Genomic DNA, 21,823 nt, shown 5'->3' with positions numbered 1-21,823 from the left:
AAGGACTTTCTTCACATGAGGCGGTAGTAGTATAGTTATGTTTCAAAATTCATATTAGTGGCAGAAATTATCTATATTAATAATTAATATACTAATAATATAAATCATTTCTGTACTACTCAAATGCTAAAAAGAGGACATTTCTGATTAATCAGCATCCAGTGATATGTGGGTTATACTTAAAACAGAACAAAATGATTCCATCATGGGGGATCCTAGCTCCCCAACCAGGAATTAAACCCATGCCCTCTGCATTGGAAGCACAGAGTCTTAACCACTGGACTGCCAGGGAAGTCCTTATTCCAGCTTTTTAAAACGGAAGTGTAATTGACTCATAATATGGGATTAGTTTCAGGAGTACAACATAGGGATTCAGTACTTTTGCAGATTATGCTCCACTATAAATTATCACAAGATGACAGCTATAAAAAGTATTTCAACTTTTTCTACTTATTAGAAATTCCATATTTCACCTCATGTGAAGAAGCAAACAAGTAACCCAAGAAAGCATACAATCATACAGTATTTTAGGAGGACTCCTAAGTAAGATAATAGTCATTAATTGTGAGGGCATCCATCACATTCCGGCACTCTGTTCGGTGAATGATGTAGAAAATGATGATCCTTTCTCTTGAGGCATTTTTCTGCTAAAAAGAAAAGAAAATCTTATAAAATTACTTTCCTGAAATTTAGAAAAGCTCTGAGAGGCTTAAATAATAATTCCAGAGCTCAGAAAAATGAAGACAGACTAAAATGTAAGAGAGAGAACTTACATTTATTGCTCCGGTAATTTGCCAAACTATACCAGTGAAAACAGTCCTGTGAAATTTGTTACTATCCTGTTTATGGCAAATAGATGGGGAAACAGTGGAGACAGTGGCTAACTTTATTTTCCTGGGCTCCAAAATCACTGTGGATGGTGATTACAGCCATGAAATTAAAAGACGCTTGCTCCTTGGAAGGAAAGTTGTGACCAACCTAGACAGAATATTAAAAATCAGAGACATTACTTTGCCAACAAAGGTCCATCTAGTCGAGGCTATGGTTTTTCCAGTAGTCATGTATGGATGTGAGTTGGACTATAAAGAAAGCTGAGTGCCAAAGAATTGATGCTTTTGAACTGTGGCGTTGGAGAAGACTCTTGAGAGTCCCTTGAACTGCAAGGAGATTCAACCATTCCTAAATGAGATCAGTCCTGGGTGTTCATTGGAGGGACTGATTTTGAACCTGAAACTCCAATACTTTGGCCACCTGATGTGGAGAGCTGACTCATTTGAAAAGATCCTGATGCTGGGAAAGATTGAGGACAGGAGGAGAAGGGGACAACAGAGGATGAGATGGTTGGATGACATCATGGACTCAATGGACATGAGTTTGGGTGGACTCTGGGAGTTGGTAATGGACAGGGAGGCCTGCTGCAGTTTATGGGGTTGCAGAGCCAGACATGACTGAGCGATTGAACTGAGCTGACCTGTTTAGTTAGGTGAGATCAGAAAATAGTAAAATTATTTACTCATGTTCACAGACATAAAGAATGGCTTTGGAATGAGACTGGAAGTACTGATATGAATGAGCCCATTTGGCCAATGCTTCTCAAATGTGGTTCCTGGACCAACAGCAATAGCACTGCCTGGCAACTTCTAGACCTGCAAATTCTTAAGCACCACTCCGGACCTACTGTATCTGAATTTCTGGGACTGGGACTCAACCATCTGTTCAAGAAGCCTTGCAGGGGATACTGATATACTTCTAATGTTGGGACCTACTCCATTAGGCAATGCATTCTCCCTTGCTTTGTGCTGCTTTCAACACTTACTGAGTACCTTATGAGTCAGATATTCTGCTAGATTATTTATGTATTTTAACTGTTTAATCATTGTAATATTCTACAAAGCCGAGATTATGCTTAAGTTTTATAGATAATGGAACTAAGGATCACATGGACTAAGTAATTGAAGTAATGACATACTTGTTTTTGTCTGTCCCACTAGAAAATGAGTTTTTTTTAGACAAGAGAATCCTTTGCTGCCGGATTCATCATTGGACACTTTGTGCCTGCATACGGCTCAAAGGTGCTATGTACTCCACAAGTGCCTAGGAAATGAATGGATGAGTAAGTGCAGAAACTTGTCTCAGGGCAGACACACAGGAAAAGACAGGATTTAAGACTCAATCTATTTGTCTCTGAAGCCCAATTTCTTTGACAACAGAACTTGAGAAATGCTTTATGAAAATTTTAGCACTTCAGTTTCCTATTATTAGCTTTCTCTCATCCACATACAGAGATGAATTTTTCCAGGGTTTATGCAGAAATAAGAATCTGAGCCTAGGTTGTGCCAGTGACTGGCATTCATACACATCCAGGCATGGCTGCTGCCTTGATGGAGTTGAGTCATTTGTTTCTTCAAATTTGATTTGGGGCACTTATCATGTACCTTAACACTGAATTGCATTCTAAAGATAAAGTTCTGAGCACAACATGAGTTGTACAAGTCATTTTATAGAGCAGAAGGGCTTTGGGGTTGTATAAGGGATGGGCCAGATTACATGGTGCTAATTCTTAACCTGACCTCTTGACTCATACTTCAGTCCTAATGAGAGAAGCTGTCATTTGCCTGGAGTGGGGATTTGATGTTCTGAATTAAAGCAATGCTTCTTCTATGCCTCTGGTGATGAATTTCAATCCAGAGAGTGAGACAGGAGCATTTTCCCCTCTTTGGTATGGGATACAATAGGAGTAGCCTCTCTTTAGTGATACTGTTGGAGTAGGGGGAGAGATGGAAATGGGACTTTTTAAAGTAGTAGATAGCTATTTTAGGGGGTGGTGGTGCTTTCTGGTGGCTCAGCAGTAAAGAATCTGCCTGCAGTGCAGGAGACTGGGGTTCGATCCCTGGATCAGGAAGATCCCCTGGAGAAAGGCATGGCAACCCAATCCAGTATTCTTGCCTAGAGAATCTCATGGACAGAGGAGCCTGGTGGGCTACAGTCCATAGGGTCGCAGAGTCAGACACAATTGAAGCAACTTGGCATAGCTTTTGAGCATATAGATAACTGTCTCTCCCTAGTCTGCACATGACCTCCAGGGAGACCACAGTAATAGTCCGCAAGCTCCACGTATCCTCACTGATGCCATTATTATGGATGAGCCATTTGTTCCTTCACTGCTGCAAACAAGTCTCAGCACAAAAACATTCTCATTTAAAAAGCAGCCCTCACCTCTATTACATAGCATATCCTTTCCTGATTTATTTATCCTCTTTTTATTTATCACCATTTAGCATATGGAATTGGAGAAGGCAATGGCACCCCACTCCAGTACTCTTGCCTGGAAAATCCCATGGATGGAGGAGCCTGGTGGGCTGCAGTCCATGGGGTCGCACAGAGTCGGACACAACTGAGTGACTTCACTTTGACTTTTCACTTTCATGCATTGGAGAAGGAAATGGCAACCCACTCCAGTATTCTTACTGGAAAATCCCAGGGATGGGAGAGCCTGGTGGGCTACCGTTTATGGGGTCGCACAGAGTCGGACACAACTGAAGCGACTTAGCAGCAGCAGCAGCAGCAGCAGCAGCAGCAGCAGCATATGGAATGGGGTTCCTTGGTGGCTCCGTCAGTAGAAAATCTGCCTGCCAATGCAGGAGACCTGAGTTCAATCTCTGGGCTGGGAAGATCTCCTGGAGAAGGACATGGCAGCCCCCTCCAGTATTCTTGCCTGGAGAATTCCATGGACAGAGGAGCCTGGTGGGCTACAGTTCATGGGGCCGCAGAGAGTTGGACACGATTGAGCAACTAACACACACACACAGCATATTGAGATTCAATTTGGCTACTGACTTATTGCCTATCTCCTGCCATGTAAGATCCGTGAGAACAATAACCTCTTCTTTTGTTCACTGTTATACAGTGGCTTGCACAGAAAATGTCCTAGAGGAGGTGTCCAACAAATATTTGATGGATGAATTCATGATCCTAGTGTCATGTGGGAACAGAAACTGGCCAAAATGTTAGCATCAAGGAGCTAAAAAAACATGGGGTGTGGGACTTCCCTGGTGGTCACAGGTTAAGACTTCACCCTCCAGTGCAGGGGTGAGGGTTCGATTCCTGATCTGGAAACTAAGATTCCACATACCTTATGGTCAAAAAACCAAAACAAGAAAACAGAAACAATATTGTAACAAATTCAATAATGACTTTAAAAATGGTCCACATCAAAAAAAAAAAAAATCCTTAACAAACAAACCAAAAAAAGCATATGGTACAGAGGTTAGTGATTATGAGTGACTCTTTTACTTGCTTTTAGAAACGATTGTCGGAAGCTTAAGAAAGGTGTTCAGTTCAGTTCAGTCGCTCAGTCGTGTCTGACTCTTTGCGACCCCACGAATCGCAGCACGCGAGGCCTCCCTGTTCATCACCATCTCCCAGAGTTCACTCAGACTCACGTCCATTGAGTCAGTGATGCCATCTAGCCATCTCATCCTGGGTTGTCCCCTTCTCCTCCTGCCCCCAATCCCTCCCAGCATCAGAATCTTTTCCAATGAGTCAACTCTTTGCATGAGGTGGCCAAAGTACCGGAGTTTCAGCTTCAGCATCATTCCTTCCAAAGAAATCCCAGGGCTGATCTCCTTCAGAATGGATTGGTTGGATCTCCTTGCAGTCCAAGGGACTCTCAAGAGTCTTCTCCAACACCACAGTTCAAAAGCATCAATTCTTCGGCGCTCAGCCTTCTTCACAGTCCAACCCTGACATCCATACATGACCACCAGAAAAACCATAGCCTTGATTAGGCGGACCTTAGTCGGCAAAGTAATGTCTCTGCTTTTGAATATGCTATCTAGGTTGGTCATAACTTTTCTTCCAAGGAGTAAGCATCTTTTAATTTCATGGCTGCAGCCACCATCTGCAGTGATTTTGGAGCCCCCCAAAATAAAGTCTGACACTGTTTCCATTGTTTCCCCATCTATTTCCCATGAAGTGATGGGACCGGATGCCATGATCTTCATTTTCTGAATGTTGAGCTTTAAGCCAACATTTTCGCTCTCCTCTTTCACTTTCATCAAGAGGCTCTTTAGCTCCTCTTCACTTTCTGCCATAGGGTCATCTGCATATGTCATCTGCATATCTGAGGTTATTGATATTTCTCCCGGCAATCTTGATTCCAGCTTGTGTTTCTTCCAGTCCAGTGTTTCTCATGATGTACTCTGCATATAAGTTTGGAATCCTCCATTGTGTAGGTAATCAGTGGGCTGGCATGATTTTAGTAATTACACTTAAGTGTGATTTGAATTACACTAAAGTGTGTATTTAAATGGTGTGACCTGTCAAAATTTCAATGTTATTTTAAGTCCTGCCCATGATTATTGTGCATCAGTGACTAATGATGCCCCTTGAATTAGGGTCACTGGATGCATGGTCCCATCACTTCACGGGAAATAGATGGGAAACAGTGGAAACAGTGTCAGACTTTATTTTGGGGGGCTCCAAAATCACTGCAGATGGTGACTGCAGCCATGAAATTAAAAGACGCTTACCCCTTGGAAGGAAAGTTATGACCAACCTAGATAGCATATTGAAAAGCAGAGACATTACTTTGCCAACAAAGGTCCATCTAATCAAAGCTATGGTTTTTCCTGTAGTCATGTATGGATGTGAGAGTTGGACTGTGAAGAAAGCTGAGCACCGAAGAACTGATGCTTTTGAACTGTGGTGCTGGATAAGTCTCTTGAGAGTCCCTTGGACTGCAAGGAGATCCAACCAGTCCATTCTGAAGGAGATCAACCCTGGGATTTCTTTGGAAGGAATGATGCTAAAGCTGAAACTCCAGTACTTTGGCCACCGCATGCGAAGAGTTGACTCATTGGAAAAGACTCTGATGCTGGGAGGGATTGGGGGCAGGCAGAGAAGGGGACGACAGAGGATGAGATGGCTGGATGGCATCACTTACTCGATGGATGTGAGTCTGAGTGAACTCCGGGAGTTGGTGATGGACAGGGAGGCCTGGCATGCTGCGATTCATGGGGTCTCAAAGAGTCAGACACGGCTGAGCAAGTGAACTGAACTGCACAGAGCTGATGCATGTTTGGGAACAGGGCTGTGTCATGTGACATGGAGCTGACTCTGAGTTTTCCAGGTATTGTTGATTGTAGGACGACCTTGAATATTCAAACTCCTAGGATTTTAACTCACCTTTGTATCTTACATTAACTGAATGCAAAATAACAATTTGACTATGCAGAAAGTCTCTTCTAGAAATCCAGAGATGCTTTCTGATGCACAAATTTGTCCTGGGTGTGGCTTTTCACCCTGATGGAGAAACAGGTACTTCATCATCTACTTTCTTTTTATGTAATGGATGCAGTTCACACTGCCTCAGGTCACCTCTGTATCCTGATACAGTGCATAGAGCCCTTTAATGCCCCATGGCACAGCTAAAGCAAAGCTGTAGTTTAATTTAAAGATGTTATTGAAGGTTCTGTGGTAGCAGAAGGGAAATTCAACAGGGAAAGTAACTTAAATTTGCTGCAAGATGTGGTTCTTCTCAGCAGCTACAGACCAAGACTTTCCCATAACATAAAATTAGCTATCTGCCTTGAATAGCCCTAAAAATGCTCCATTTATATACTGGGTTGCTGTCAATCACTGTTGCATGCCCACTGGTGATACCTCTTCTCAGAATCACTTACATTGAAAAAGTCAAATTCCTTCTGGGCAAATTCTGACCTTGTGATGACCTTATATATCACCACTAATAATGAAGCTTATTATAATACTATTGTCCAAATTAGTCTGGTTGTCAAGATGCTCATTAATCAGCACTGATTAATAAGCTATGTCAAACTGTTGACGTTAATAACCGTTGAGTAGGCTATATATCAGACATTAGCCAAGGTCGAATTTAGCTAAACCTGATCCACTTCCTTTTTAGTTTCTCTCGTTCCACTGTCTTTTCCTCCATATTTTTATCCCTTACACAGATCCTGAAGAAGTACTTCCCATTGCTACCGAATATTTCCTTATTTACTTCTGTGTTTTTCACTTTTTCATTTCTTTTTTATATCTCATTGCACAAGGGATATTTGTTCATTGTAGAAAACTCAGAAGACAAATGTACAAACTAAAAGCACAAATAACATCATCAAACAATGACCACTACCAGAATAATCATTGCTCTCTCTGTATACGTTTATACATGTATTTTCCAGAGCTTAAAATCTTAAAATCTTCAGTAGTATTTTACTTTCCATAGTGTGACATGACTTATACTTGTACAACATAATGTTTAAAGCTTCTCAGAATTTCCATGAACAGATATGGCATAAATTATTTAATCAGTCCTTCATAGTAAAAGTACGTGAAGTTTTACAGTGAGTCACTATTACCTGAGGACTGCCATGAACACTCTTTTAGCTAAATACTTCTGTGTATCCAGACTATTTTTTTGGTGAATTTCTTAGGAATTGTTGGAGTAAATTATTTGGAAAATTAAAAGTTTTATACTATATAATATCAAACTGACTTCCAGAAACACTGACAATTCATGCCAACCAGAAATGTATGTGAGTAGCTATGACCCCATACTTGCATCAACACTAGCTCTTTTTTCTCCTCTTTCTCCTCTACTTCATCCATCAGGCCTTCTCCTCTTCCTCCTTTTCTTCTGTGATATTTAAGAATTGAACGGTTAAATGTGATTTTTCACTTGTTTGCATTTGTTTTCTATTAAGATCGAAAATTTAAAACTATATACTAGTCATTTGTACTTTTATTTGTTTGGTTAAATCTTTCATCTAGTTTCCAAATGAGTATTTTTCTTTTTTCCTTTTTTTGTCCACACCATGTGGCATGTGGGATCCTTAGTTCACAGGCCAGGGATCAAACTTGAACACCAGGGAAGTCGTTCTTATTACTGAACTCCCCTACCTCAGGTCTGAGATGGAAAAGACTGTTTCAGTTGCGGAACATGAAATTAGTCAAACATCAATTTTACGAGAAAGGGGTCTTTTTAAAGTATGTTTCTCTGCCTTCATATTTGCTGAAAAGCTCTGCCCACCTGGTGGGCTCTCTCCTGATGCTCCACCCTTAGTTGAATCTTCCCAATCCTTTTTTAACATCTAGATCAATATTTATCAAGGGCGACTTCAGTCCTGGAACATTAGCTGTTTACACAATTCAGTGAAACTCACTGAGAAACGGCTTATATTTTTCCTTGAATGGGTCCTAGGAAAAATTGCTTTGTATATTTTTTCTTTTCATTTGTTTTTTTTCAGCTAGATTACAGTCTCTTCAAGAATAAGGACCACATCCCTATTTTCAAAGAACTTACGTTCAATTTGGCCCAATAGCAAAATAAGGGTATTGGGAGGTAAGTCCTTTCCCTGGGACAGACACTGATTCTCAATTTTTAAAAACTTCTTAGCAATCATATAAGCAATCATGCAATCATATTATTGTTGTCCCAGTTTTTATAACATGGAAATTATGGTTCAGAGAGGTGAAATAACTTGCCCAGGGTCACCAGCTAGTCAGTGATGGGGAAACCATTTGAGTGTTTTTTCCATTTTTTAAGATACTAGGTAGTTGTCATTTTTAAAAAAGTTTATATTTATTTATTTATTGGCTGTACAGGGTCTTAACTGTGGCATGTGGGATCAAGTTCCCCAACCAGGAATGGAACCCGGGCCCCCTGCATTGGAAGTGTGGAGTCTTAAACACTGATCCACTAGGGAAGTCCCTATCACTGTCTTACCAGCGCCTCAGTGTGGGGCTTCATCTAGGCAGCTAAGACGTGCTTGACAATTCCACTTGTTATTTCTCAAGGAGTAGCAAAATACTGTGAGATCAAGTGTTTTATCTGTTTCTGACTCCTTCTGATTCCAATATAACATTCTGGCTTTTATTTCGATGAATAATGCTGGTGAGTATACAGATAACTTCAAAGTTGAAATTCATATCAGCCTTTCCTCCTCCTCAGAGGCCACTAAAAACTGCTGGCTGCTGGCCATGTCAGTTCTCTTCTGAGGCTAGAATTATATGACCATTTTCTGTAAAAACATTGAAACATACACAGATGCCCAACCAAAAGAGGTTGTTATATCCCATTTTCTAAAACTGCAGCGAAGAATGTGAAATTTCTCCTTTTCAATTCCACATTGTCTATTTTTTCTTTCTTTTTTGCTGTGTTCTTTTTTTTGTTTTTAAGTGTCATTTCAGCTCAGAGAAACTGGTTATCTTTTCACAATAGATTCTCTCTGGTGGTAAAATGTTCTGCTCACCAGGTGTTGATGAGCTGGTTGTTATCTTTATTATAGAAATAAAAAAAAGAACAGTGCAATGAAATAGCGCATAATAGGGTGAGTGATTTGAAAGCAGAAATTTGAATGCTGCATTAGCATCAGGTCATAAGTTCTGGGAGGTGTGATAATATCAGTTATCCTCTGATAACTGATATCCATCACAGGATTTATCTTCTTTCCTTACAGAATTTAAGTATTTCATTATACATACACACACCTAAAGTGAAGTGAAAGTCTCTTAATCATATTGGACTCTTTGCTCTCCAGGCAAGAATACAGGAGTGGGTAGCCATTCCCTTCTCCAGGGGATCTTCCCGACCCAGGGGTCAAACCCAGGTCTCCCACACTGTAGGGAGATTCTTTAGCATCTGAGCCACCAGGGAAGCCCACTCACACCTGATGCTCATACATATGTGTAATAGAGCTTTCCTTACAGACATTGAACATGTAATTTACATATATATATCTACCCTGATAGCTCAGTTGGTAAAGAATCTGCCTGCAATGCAGGAGACCCCGGTTCAATTCCTGAGTTGGGAAGATCCCCTGGAGAAGGGATAGGCTACCAACTCCAGTATTCTTGGGCTTCCCTGGTGGCTCAGCTGGTAAAGAATCTACCTGCAATGCAGGAGACCTGGGTTCAATCCCTAGATTGTGAAGATCCCCTGGAGAAGGGAAAGGCTACTGACTCCAGTATTCTAGCCTGGAGAATTCCATGGACTATAGTCCATAGGGTTGCAAAGAGTTGGACACAACTGTGTGATTTTTCACTTTTACTTTTCACTTTCGAAATAAAATTATTTTATGTAGGTTTTTTACATATAATTATTTTATTTGATATATTAAGGATATATTTATGTATTAATATATGTATTATATGTTTGAATATTTTATTATACATTTAATTTAGAATTATTTTAATGTGTTTATGCACATGAAATACATTCTGTCTGTATTTTTATGACTAATTATGTATTTATTTATTGAGTATGCATCTTATGTATTTATGTATTATTTATATATTTCTATATAATAGATAGCTAATATTTATGCAGATTTAATGTACTTTTTGTGTATTCACTTTTCTGTATTTTAAAGATATCTTTCTATCTCTGTGGATACTGAGTATTCTTCTCAGCATTCTCTTATACTACCAGACTAAAAGTTATTTGAAAGCAGAGACTATAGAAGATTTAGTTGTCATATATAGTTAGATACTTGCCTGTAAAAATAAGTAAATTTTTTTCCTTTCTTTTTTTTTTTGGTGGGGGGAGTGGTCATACCACATGGCTTGAAGGACCTCTGCAGTGGAAGCATGGAGTCCTAACCACTGGACCACCAGGAAATTCCCAATAAGTGAGTTAATAAATAAGTACAATTTGACTCCTTTCTCTGTTTCACTCTATTAATCAATTACAGAATTTTGCTCTTTCCATCTTTTTAGAGTGTTTTTCTTTCCTCTCTCAGCACCATGATGAAAATTATGGAACACATCTTTTCTCAGTGAAAAATTCCATCAATTTCAAAACACCTTCAACTTATTTCAGGCCTTTGCTCATACAAGCTGAATGTTTTCTTACTTACAGAGCCCATTTTTATCAGATAATTTTTGTAACACCTCTCAGTGTCTGAACTAAACATCTAAAGTCCCCCTCCACTCTTCCTGGGCAGCTAAGACCTGCTGTGATCTGGTTTTTCCTAAACTCATCACTGGGAACCTCATCTTCTCAGCCCAGAATTTCTCATACGCAGATCCCACTGGGTCTTCTTGCACCAAAGATCCAACAGTCAAATAAGTGTGAGAAGCACTGGATTCTCATACTTTATGTAAAAACTTTATGTTGTAGGAATTCTCTGAGCCTTTACTCTGCAATTTTATATAGTATATTTAGGGAATAATCCCTCTAGGACTCTGCCTTGGATTTTCTTGCTCTTTTCCATCTACTTAGACAAATTTCAGGAGCATTTAAAAGTTTCAAAAATTGTCACAGTTTAAGTTTGTGATTACATCAAAACAGTGAATATATGTATTTAACTGAACCTAGAAAAAGTGGAACATGATAGCAATTTGAGGATTTCCATGGAGAAGGAACAGGTTCTAGCGAAAGAAGAGAGAGTTAGTCAAAGATAGAATAGGAAAGTGCAATGTCATGGGGACTTACGGGAGTGAAATCTGGTGACAAAGTTTGATGGTGCTAACTTTGACAGAGAAGCAGGTAATGATGGAAACCAGGAAAGGTGAGAGATCAGCAGCTATCGTTATGAGGACCACCTTATTAGGCTAAAGAGGGTAGACCTTTAAGTGGAGGAAACTAACAAAGTGGAGACAGATGGCAGTAAGCCAAAGATACCTACTACACATGCTTCAGAAAAATGTTAGTAAACTGGCAGTGAATTGGATGAAGTTTAAGATTTTTTTTTAAATATATATGTATGTATTTATGGCTGTGACAAGTCTTATTTGCTCTGCACACGCTTTCTCTATTTGCACGAGCAGGGCACCCTATGTACACTTCATTGAGGTGCCCAGGCTTCTCATTGCGCTGGCTTCTCTTGCTGAGGAGCACAGACTCTAGGCGCAGGGGCTACAGTAATTGTGGTGCAAGGGCTTAGCTGCTCTGTGACATGTGGGATTTTCCCAGACCAGGGATTGAACCTGAGTTCCCCACTTTGGCAGATGCTCAACCACTGGCCCACCAGAGAAGTCCCTAGGATGCAGCGTGAGGAGAACAGAGTCAAGCGAGGGACTTTTATTGAACTATTGCCATTTGCAGCAACAATATCTTATTGGGTGAAGCAAGTCAAAGACATGTAATATGCAATGTCACTTATATGTAGATGTGTGTGTATGTGTGTGCTCAGTTGTGTTCGACTCTTTGCAATCCATGGACTATAGCCTGCCAGGCTCCTCTGTTCATGGAATTTTCCAGACAAGAATACCAGAGTGGGTTGCCATTTCCTCCTCCAGGAGATCTTCCTAACCCAGGAATTTAAACCATGTTTCTTGCATCTCCTGCATTGGCAGGCAGATTCTTTACCACTGAGCCACCTGGGAAGCCCCTAAGAGCTAATGCAAATGAATCTATATACAAACAGATTTGTATATAGAAACAGACTATAGTCTATAGAAACAGACTCACAGACATAGAAAACAAACTTATGGTTACCAAAGGGGAAAGTGGTAGGGATAAATTAGTAGTATATGATTAACAGATATGTACGACTATATATAAAATAAGCAACAAGGATTTACATATATAAAATAACACAAGAAAATCTATTCAATATCTTGTGATAATCTATAATGGAAAATAATTTGAAAAACATTGTACATAACTGAATCACTTTCTGTGAAACTAACACAGTATTATAAATCAATTGCATTTCAATTTAGAAAAACCAAAGGATTCTTGCTTTTGAGTCATGATAAGGAGAAAGTAGTATATGTTTTAAAGGTAAGCAAAGAAGCCTAAGATGATGGCTGTTCAGTCACTAAATCGTGTCCAGCTCTTTGCAGCCCCATGGATTTTCTCCCAGAGTTTGCTCAAACTCTTGTCCATTGAGTCGGTGAGGCCAACCAACCATCTCATCCTCAGTCGTCCCCTTCTCCTTCTGCCTTCAATCTTTCCCAGTATGAGGGTCTTTTACAATGAGTCAGGTCTTCACATCAGAAAGCCAAAGTATTGGAGCTTCAGCGTCAGCATCAGTCCTTCCAATGAATATTCAGGATCAATATCCTTTAGGGTTGACTGGTGGAGGCTGACTATTCCAAAAAAAGGGATCTAATAGTGGGTAAAATAATCCATAAGAGGCAGAAGAGTGGGATCAGAAGCAAAGAAATAAATGAATCTGAAAATTTAATACAGTACTGGAGCCAATGAGAACTGACACAATTTTTCTGGAAATTAGGTATTGACTTAGTCTTGTGACTGAACAGGACTTTATGGGGCCTTCCCCTGTGCTTGACATCCTCTGCTTTAGCTCCTCTCTAAAGTACCTAGATAACAATATTTGATGCAAATTTTCTGAGTTGTTTTGCAGATGTGAAAATCCCCCACCAAATGAAAGATATTAACTACTTGTGACTATAAGCAGACATCCCCAGGCCTCCTGGATCCTAAGGACTGATACTGTTAACCCCACTGATAGCATTCTCCCTGACCTGGCCTTTAAAAATACTTTGCCAAAATACTTCTGGGAGCTCTAGGCTTTTACGGACAAGAGCCACCTTTTTTCCTTGCATGCCTGTACGCATGCTCAATTGCTCAGTCCTGTGACTCTTTGCAACCCCATGAACTGTAGCCCACCAGTCTCCTCTGCCCATGGGATTTTCCAGGCAGAAATACTGGAGTGGGTTGCCGGTTCTTCCTCCAGGGGATCTTCCCAATCTAGGCATCAAACCAGAATCTCTTGTGTCTCCTGCATTGGCAGGCATATTCTTTTACCAGTGAGCCACTTGAGTTAGGTACGGCCTTGCAATAAAGATTTCTCTGCTCCAACTCCACGGTTTCAGTTCATTTAGCCTCACTGTGTGTTGCACACGTGAGCTTTTATTAACAGTCAGATCCTCTGATCCAGTAATTTTGTTTATAGAAAACTTGCCTACATAAGGAAGTAGAGATGTGTGCTCAGATTTATAGCCAAAGCTATGCATTACAACAAAACTTAGAGTAGTGAAAAATTGGAACCAATCCACACCTAAACTATGTGTATAATTAATTAATTTCTGTCATGCATTTCATGAAATATTGTACATTCAACATAATTTAATGGCCTGGGAAAATTCTTGAGTATTAAGTGAAACAAATGCTATTTTAAAATTCCATGGACATATGATTGGAACTATGAGAAATATGCATGTACATATACATTAAGAGAAATAGAAGAAAATGGTAATAGGGCTTATCTCTAATGAGGGAAAATTATATCCTTTTAGTCAATGTCCTGTACATTAATTTTTTATAAAAATAAATATTCATTTTACACTCAGAAAAAAAATCTTATTGGAAACATAGGCTTTAGTTCCAACTCTGTCACTTGTTACATTTCAAGTTATTTAATCCTTCTTACAGATATGGAGTGTATTCAGTCAGTTCTTCACAGACTCTGATATTCTCTGCCCAAAGTTCAAATTCCAATGCCCTGGCATCATAACTGTCTGATGTTAAAGTTACCTAGTGATAAAGAACCCGCCTGCCAATGCAGGCAACATAAGAGAAGATCCTCTGGAGGAGGGCATGGCAACCCACTGAAGTATTCCTGCCGAAGAATCCCATGGACAGAGGAGCTGGGTGGGCTACAGTCCATGGAGTTTCAAAGAGTCAGACACTACTTAAGCAACTTAGCAAGCACCCTCTTTAAACCTCTGTTACCGCCTGCAATGCAAGATACCTGGGTTTGATCCCTGGGTTAGGAGGATTCCCTGGAGAAGGAAATGGCAACTCATTCAGTATTTTTGCCTAGAGAAATTTCATGGACAGAGGAAGCTGTCAGGCTACAGTCTATGGGGTCACAAACAATCGGATATGACTGAATGACTAACACTTTCACCTCTTCTGTAAAAGGATTTAATAATACTCACCATTTTGTTGTAGTATTAAGGGAGTTAAGCTAATGAATATATTGTACAGTGGTTGGCATAGAGTAAATCCTCAATATTCAATACTAGTATAGCTACATGTATGTTATGCTAAGCTACATTGCTTCAGTCATATCTGACTCTTCTGCAACCCTATGGACTGTAGCCCACCAGGCTCCTCTGTCCATGGGGCTCTCCAGGCAAGAATACTGGAGTGGGTTGCCATGCTCTCCCCCATGGGATCTTCCCAACCTAGGGATGAATCCCATGTCTCTTACGTCTTCTGCATTGACAGGTGGGTTCATTACCACTAGCACCACCTGGGATGAGTAAATTTAAATTACGGATATCTACCTCAGCTGTTGTGGAAATTAAATGAATTAATGTATTTGAAAACATCTGTATCAACGTCTGGCACACAGGACACCCTCAATATATACTTATTTCCCTCCATAACCCTTTGGCCCTGCCTTTCTTTTTCCTTTTCTTTATGGAGAGGCATCCCCTCCATAAAGAAAGGGGAAATGATGTTTTGAACTGTGGTGTTGGAGAAGACTCTTGAGAGTCCCTTGGACAGCGAGGAGATCAAACCAGTCAATCCTAAAGGAAATCAGTCCTGAATACATTGGAAGGATTGATGCTAAAGCTGAAGCTCCAATACTTTGGCCACCTGAAGCAAAGAACTGACTCCTTGGAAAAGACCTTGATGCTGGGAGAGATTAAAAGTACTAGAAGGCGACAACAGAGAATAAGATGGCTGGATGTCATCACTGAGTCGATGGACATGAGTTTGAGCAAGCACCAGGAGTTGTTGATGGACAGGGAAGCTTGGCAAGCTGCGGTCCATGGGGTTTCAAACAGTCAGACACGACTGAGTGACTGAACTGAACTGATGCTCTCCAAGGCAACAGGCAGGAAGGCAAGAGTAGAATGTGCTGCCACCTAGCGGATGATTGTTTGCTTACCCAAGCAGCCTGGTGTCTCTCTCTCTCTCTCTTTTTTTAAGGCTTCAGGAAATCACATAAACCTATTTGTCACAGACACAGGATTTCTGCTGTCCTTGCCCGCTGCAGGATTGACTTGCTTTTTTTCTCCTAATGCTATTTTGTGGAAGGTTTTCATTTGTGAGGCAGCTGAACCAAAACCAATTGCACATCATAGTACAGGATGAGAAATGGAAAGCCACAGAAGCATTTCTTAACCCAGAAAGTTCCAGTCAGCCCAGGATGGGAAATGAGCAGGATTCAGAGATGGGGCGGCCAAGAAGGCACCTGGGGCCCTATGGGCCACTTGGACCCCAGACAGCAGAGCTACTGCCTGCCTACTTTTCCCTCTTTTATCTGGGTGTCGACTTTTTAAAAATGCACAAGATAAGACTGTCAAGTTTGTGTATGTGTGTATGTGTGTGTGTTAGCTGCTCAGTCACGCCCGACTCTTTGCGACCCCATGGACAGCAGCCCTCAGGTTCCTCTGTCCATACCATTCTTCAGGAAAGAATCCTGGAGTGGGTTGCCATTTCTCCAGGGGATCTTCCCAACCCAGGGATTGAACCTGGGCCGCCTGTATTACAGGCAGATTCTCTACCATCTGAGCCACCACGCAAGGCTGCAGCCAGGGAAAGAGCACTTCAGCTGGTTCTGAGAGACTGCTCCAAAGAGGGGGGGATGGCAGGGGGAGTCAGAATGTATGTGATTTTGGTGAAGAGGAAATATATTGAATCAAGTACATATTTTTCCAGAAGATTTTCTGCTAGTTTCATGAACCTCTCTGCTAGTCATGAAGAGGCGTTCATCACAATGCAGGATTTTTGTGCTTTTCTAGATTTGGCTCATTACACTGGCTCTTAAACATGTCTATCTGAAGACCTGTTCTGCCAGTCCACTCCTCCCAGCACCTTCCACAGCACAGGCTGCCTCACTCCTGGTCTCCACCCTGGACTCCCTTCACGAGATGTTGGTGGTCAGCAGCTGCAGTGGCACATGTGATTTCATCCTTGCAGAGGTAGATGGCAAGTGCCCATGGCAAGTGCCGATTTGTAGGTGGCATGGGTCTCCCAGGTAATAGGAGAGAAACCTGCTTTTCCTCCACCCAGGGCAGAGGACAGAGAAAGTCAAGAACAGTGAACAACCCCGTGGAGAGCAGTTCCTCTGTGCCCCCTTCTTTGGGGATCTAAGGACACTTTCAGGGTGCATTAGACATCGTATAAGTTAATAAAGGCCTCTCACATCTAATGAACACATTTCTCAATGTTTCATGGGGCAGAGAAAAACCATGAGTCTTCAGTCATATTTTAGTCACGCTTTTGGAGTGTGATGTACAGTTATTTCAGCTCCCTGGGTCTCAGTTTCTCTAATTTTAAGTTGAAGAATAACAATGATCATGGGATTCCCAGGTGGCACAAGTGGTAAAGAACCCACCTGACAAAGCAGGAGATGAGATCCCCTCGAGCAGGAAATGGCAACCCACTCCAGTATTCTTGCCTGGAGAATCCCATGGACTGTAGAGCCTGGCGGGCTACAGTCCATGGGGTCGCAAAGAATCAGACACGACTGAAGCGACTTAGCACACCCAAAGACCTTGGCATAAATTTGTAGGATAACATCCAAGAATATATCAGATAAGATGCCGATGATATGGCGTTTGACACTTGGTGGGTTATCTAAAAAGAAGCAGCAGAAGCAATAGCATCTTTATGGGCTCTGTTCTATGCTGTGAGGGAATGGAGGTGGGGGTTGGGGGCTGGAAGAGGGCTTTCCCAGCCTCTCAAGGTTTTTCCATTTGAAGCCAAAATGTCCTATGATCATCAACCTGGAAGAAGAGTCCAGTCTCCAGGCTGCAGGCAGGAAAATTAGAAAGTGTCAATCAATTACTAGGGGTCTACTGTGGGTTATTTCTTGGTTAATATGGTTGGCTAGGAATCAATGGACCTGGGCTCCAAGCCCAATTCTTTCATTACCTCCCACTGAGCCCTGTGTAAGCATATACCTTAGTCATTTATTTCTGTGTCCAGAGAGGTGAAGAGACTTGTCCAATTTTGCTTATCTTGTCCAGGCTAGTTTTCAAATCGTTTGTCTGATTTTAAAGCCTGGTATACTATGAATACAGGTATTTTGAAGCCAAGCATTCCTTCAAAACATTTTGCAACTGAATGTTTGCCTATTCAGTCTATCGAAGAGTTGGCCTGCCAGCACTAATATTCTGTACATGTTGCTCAAAAATTGAGACAAATTCTGGAGAATCTGTTTCAAATGAGATTATTCTAAAAGTTCAGGAATTACCTACAATCTCTGATATTTAGTTACTCTGTTTGAGGCTTTTTCTTTAACCTGTCCATGCCCAGAGAAGAGACTGGATTTAGGGCGACAATGTGAGTATTTTTTAAATGGGAAAAAGGGTATACAACTTTATTGAAAACATTAAATGGAGAGATACACCATGTTCATAAACTGGAAAATTCAATTTCATGTAGATGTCAATTTCCCCCCAATTAATCCATAGATTCATCTGGGTTCCATTCACAATCTCAAAGGGGTTTTTATTGGTGGAAACTGACAAGCTGACTCTAAAATTTATATGTAAGAGTAAGGGCCAAAAATAGATCTTCAGTTCAGTTCAGTCGCTCAGTCGTGTCCGACTCTTTGCGACCCCATGAATCGCAGCACGCCAGGCCTCCCTGTCCATCACCATCTCCCGGAGTTCACTCAGACTCACGTCCATAGCGTCCGTGATGCCATCCAGCCATCTCATCCTCGGTCGTCCCCTTCTCCTCCTGCCCCCAATCTCTCCCAGCATCAGAGTCTTTTCCAATGAGTCAACTCTTCACATGAGGTGGCCAAAGTACTGGAAGCTTCAGCTTTAGCATCATTCCTCCCAAAGAAATCCCAGGGTTGATCTTCTTCAGAATGGACTGGTTGGATCTCCTTGCAGTCCAAGGGACCCTCAAGAGTCTTCTCCAACACCATAGATCTTAGGGGATCATATACCAGGGTAGATAAAATGACCAGTGGGATGAAATAGAAAAATAGAGTGTATGTTCAGAGGATCATTATACAGTAAGGAAAATGGTGCCTTACAGAAGCATACAACTAATTTGGATAGATCTCAGAAAGGTAACATTGAGTGAAAAGACAAGTTACAGGAGAATAAACACAGTATGAATCCATTTATATAAAATTCAAAAATATGAAAGACCAAAACAAAGAAGGGGGCTCTGGGCCCCATATGGTTTAGGGACAGGTGAGAATTTGAATGTTTATTTTCTCCACCCTCTTTGTATCTTCTCATCCTACCTGCTACCCAACCTGTTGGTACAGAAGAGCTCTCGCATCTATATACTTTTCATCCTTTTTCTATAAAGTCATGGAACAGAAGTTTGGAGTCATAGGACCAAGTCTTAAGTCCTAAATCCTCAACTTTTTGAATATGTAATGTAAGTCACAGTCATTTTTGATCTTTAGTGTGATATATATTCACAAACTAAAGATAATGCCATCCACCTCTGAATGGTACCATCCAGATTACATCAAACCTGTATACATACCACTTTGTGAGAAGTTGTTAAATCTTCAATTAACCTGTCTCTTCCTTGTTGCTTGCAAGCAACATCTGGACATTGTTTTTAAGAACCATGCCCTTGACCTATTGGGGAATAGAGAACAATCTGGAGGTCATAGGTAATTCATCACACGTGTTTGGTTTTTAGTAAAACTGAATCTTCTAGATTTGCCCTCTTTGTTGTGGATCTCTTGGGAGGCAGATATATTATACAATGTATCATTTAAAAGGTATCTGTTGCTGCTGGTGTCGCTTCAGTCGTGTTCGACTCTGTGTGACCCCACAGGCGGCAGCCCACCAGGCTCCCCCGTCCCTGGGATTCTCCAGGCAAGAACACTGGAGTGGGTTGCCATTTCCTTCTCCAATGCATGAAAGTGAAAAGTGAAAGTGAAGTCGCTTGGTCGTGTCCGACTCTTAGCGAGTCCATGGACTGCAGCCCACCAGGCTCCTCCGCCCATGGGATTCTCCAGGCGAGAGTACTGGAGTGGGGTGCCAGTGCCTTCTCCGTTAAAAAGTATGTTTTCTCTTAAATATTTGTTTCATTGTATAACGATGTCTTATTGTTGATCTACTCAATTCATTTAGTCAGAGTAAATTAAGGTGGTTATTATGGGGTGTGAGAAAAGCAAACCCTAATGGATTGAGATTTCCTTTTTCATTGATTATAGCTTAAACATAATTTTGAGGGGCTAAGAAGAGGAAAAGACATAGAAGAAAAGAGGCAGTTTGACACAGGAAGGCAGAGATGTAGCCACATTAACATTCACACACACACACACATACCCACACACACACACACACACACACACACACAGGTAGGAAGCTATGAAAATGCTCATAAAAATGAACTGGATTTTAATTTTATACTATTGTTAGGTAATAAGAGAAGCATACACTTAGTAAAAAAAAAATAGTAAAAAGGCAAAAAAAAAAAAAAATTCCAGGGATATATCATCCATAATCCCACAACCCAAAGACAGCTGCTGTTTACATTTTAGAGCATTTTTTCAAATAATAAAGGAGTTTTATAAACACACAAGCATAATTGGAGCTCAGCATTTAAACACAGAGAACAAGTGTCTTGCAATAAGTCACGTAAGAATGTTTCACTTTCAACATCTTTTATCACTTCCCACAGAGAGCTTTTGGTCTCAGAACAAAATGGGTCTATCAAGGAAGAGCGTATTTAATTAGATTTTCTGGTGCCCACCTTAGGAGGAAAGGATGCCTGGTCCTATGATAAAGTCAGGCTGCACTTGCAAGGTCTCTAAGACTTATTTCTGTTTCCATGGCGTCCTTGTCTATTGAAGTAGCAACTCAAAGACTCCTCCAGTGATAAAAGCTTGAGGAAATCAGGCCTCAGCACTCCTGTCACATTCAAGCAGACCGCCCAGCTCTTGCTAGATAGAGGGCAGCTGTGGGCACCGGGATCTCTTGCTCCAACACATGGAGTGAGTCCATCTGCACGTATTTATTGCGTGTGTGCTCACTCACTAAGTCGAGTCCAACTCTTGGCGCCCCCGATGACTGACTGTAGCCCGCCAGGCTCCTCTGTCCATGGAATTTTCCAGGCAAGAATACTGGAGTGGGTAGCATTCCCTCCTCCAGGGGATCTTCCTGACCCAGGGAATGAACCCAGGTCTCCCACATTGCAGGCAGATTCTCTGTGGTCTGAGCCACCAGGGAAACCCACCGTAAGTCTAAACTGAAGCCTAATTTTGATCCTTAGCTTCAAAGATGTTCTGACAAGACTAAAACCTGGTGCTGCCAATCCCATCCCTTCCCAAGTTGGCAATTCTTCCCCTCACTCCCTCTCCCCAGTCAGCTGGGACTCCCATGATTCACTCTGTTTTCCTCCTAGGATTTCCATGGCATTGCTCTGTGGCTCCCCATTGCCAGGCTCAGTCCACGGGCAGAGAAAGCAAGTTTCTGGTGATCAGTCACAGCCTCCAAAGATTTCTCTAGTTGTAACTTCCTGACAGCTAGCTCCTTTTTGCTGTCAGAGGTATGTGTGATGTTGATTATTATTTACTTGTCTCAGATGTCAGAGATGAATTCCCAGCATAACTCGCCTCACACCTTAAGCCCAAATGGCTCTGAGCACTGTATTAGGATTTATGTCTAGAAGTAAAGCACCCTCTATATGAGCTTAGTTCCCCCGAGAAACAGAACGAATGAGATATATAGGATGGGATTTATTATAGAATTGACTCATCCTTTCATGGAGCCTGAGCAGTCTCTCAACATCTGCAACAGCTCAGAAGAGCGGATGGTGTAGTTCCAGTCCAAGCCAAAGGGCTGGAGGGCCAGTAGTGTAAGTTGCTGTCTGAGTCCCAGTCCAAAGGCAGGGTAAAGCTCAAAAACAACCAAGAAAAGAGAGCAAATTCTCCCTTAAGCC

Source organism: Ovis aries, chromosome 15, assembly GCF_016772045.2.
Source record: "Ovis aries strain OAR_USU_Benz2616 breed Rambouillet chromosome 15, ARS-UI_Ramb_v3.0, whole genome shotgun sequence".
NCBI lineage: Eukaryota > Metazoa > Chordata > Mammalia > Artiodactyla > Bovidae > Ovis > Ovis aries.
Note: the sequence above shows the minus strand (reverse complement) of the source record.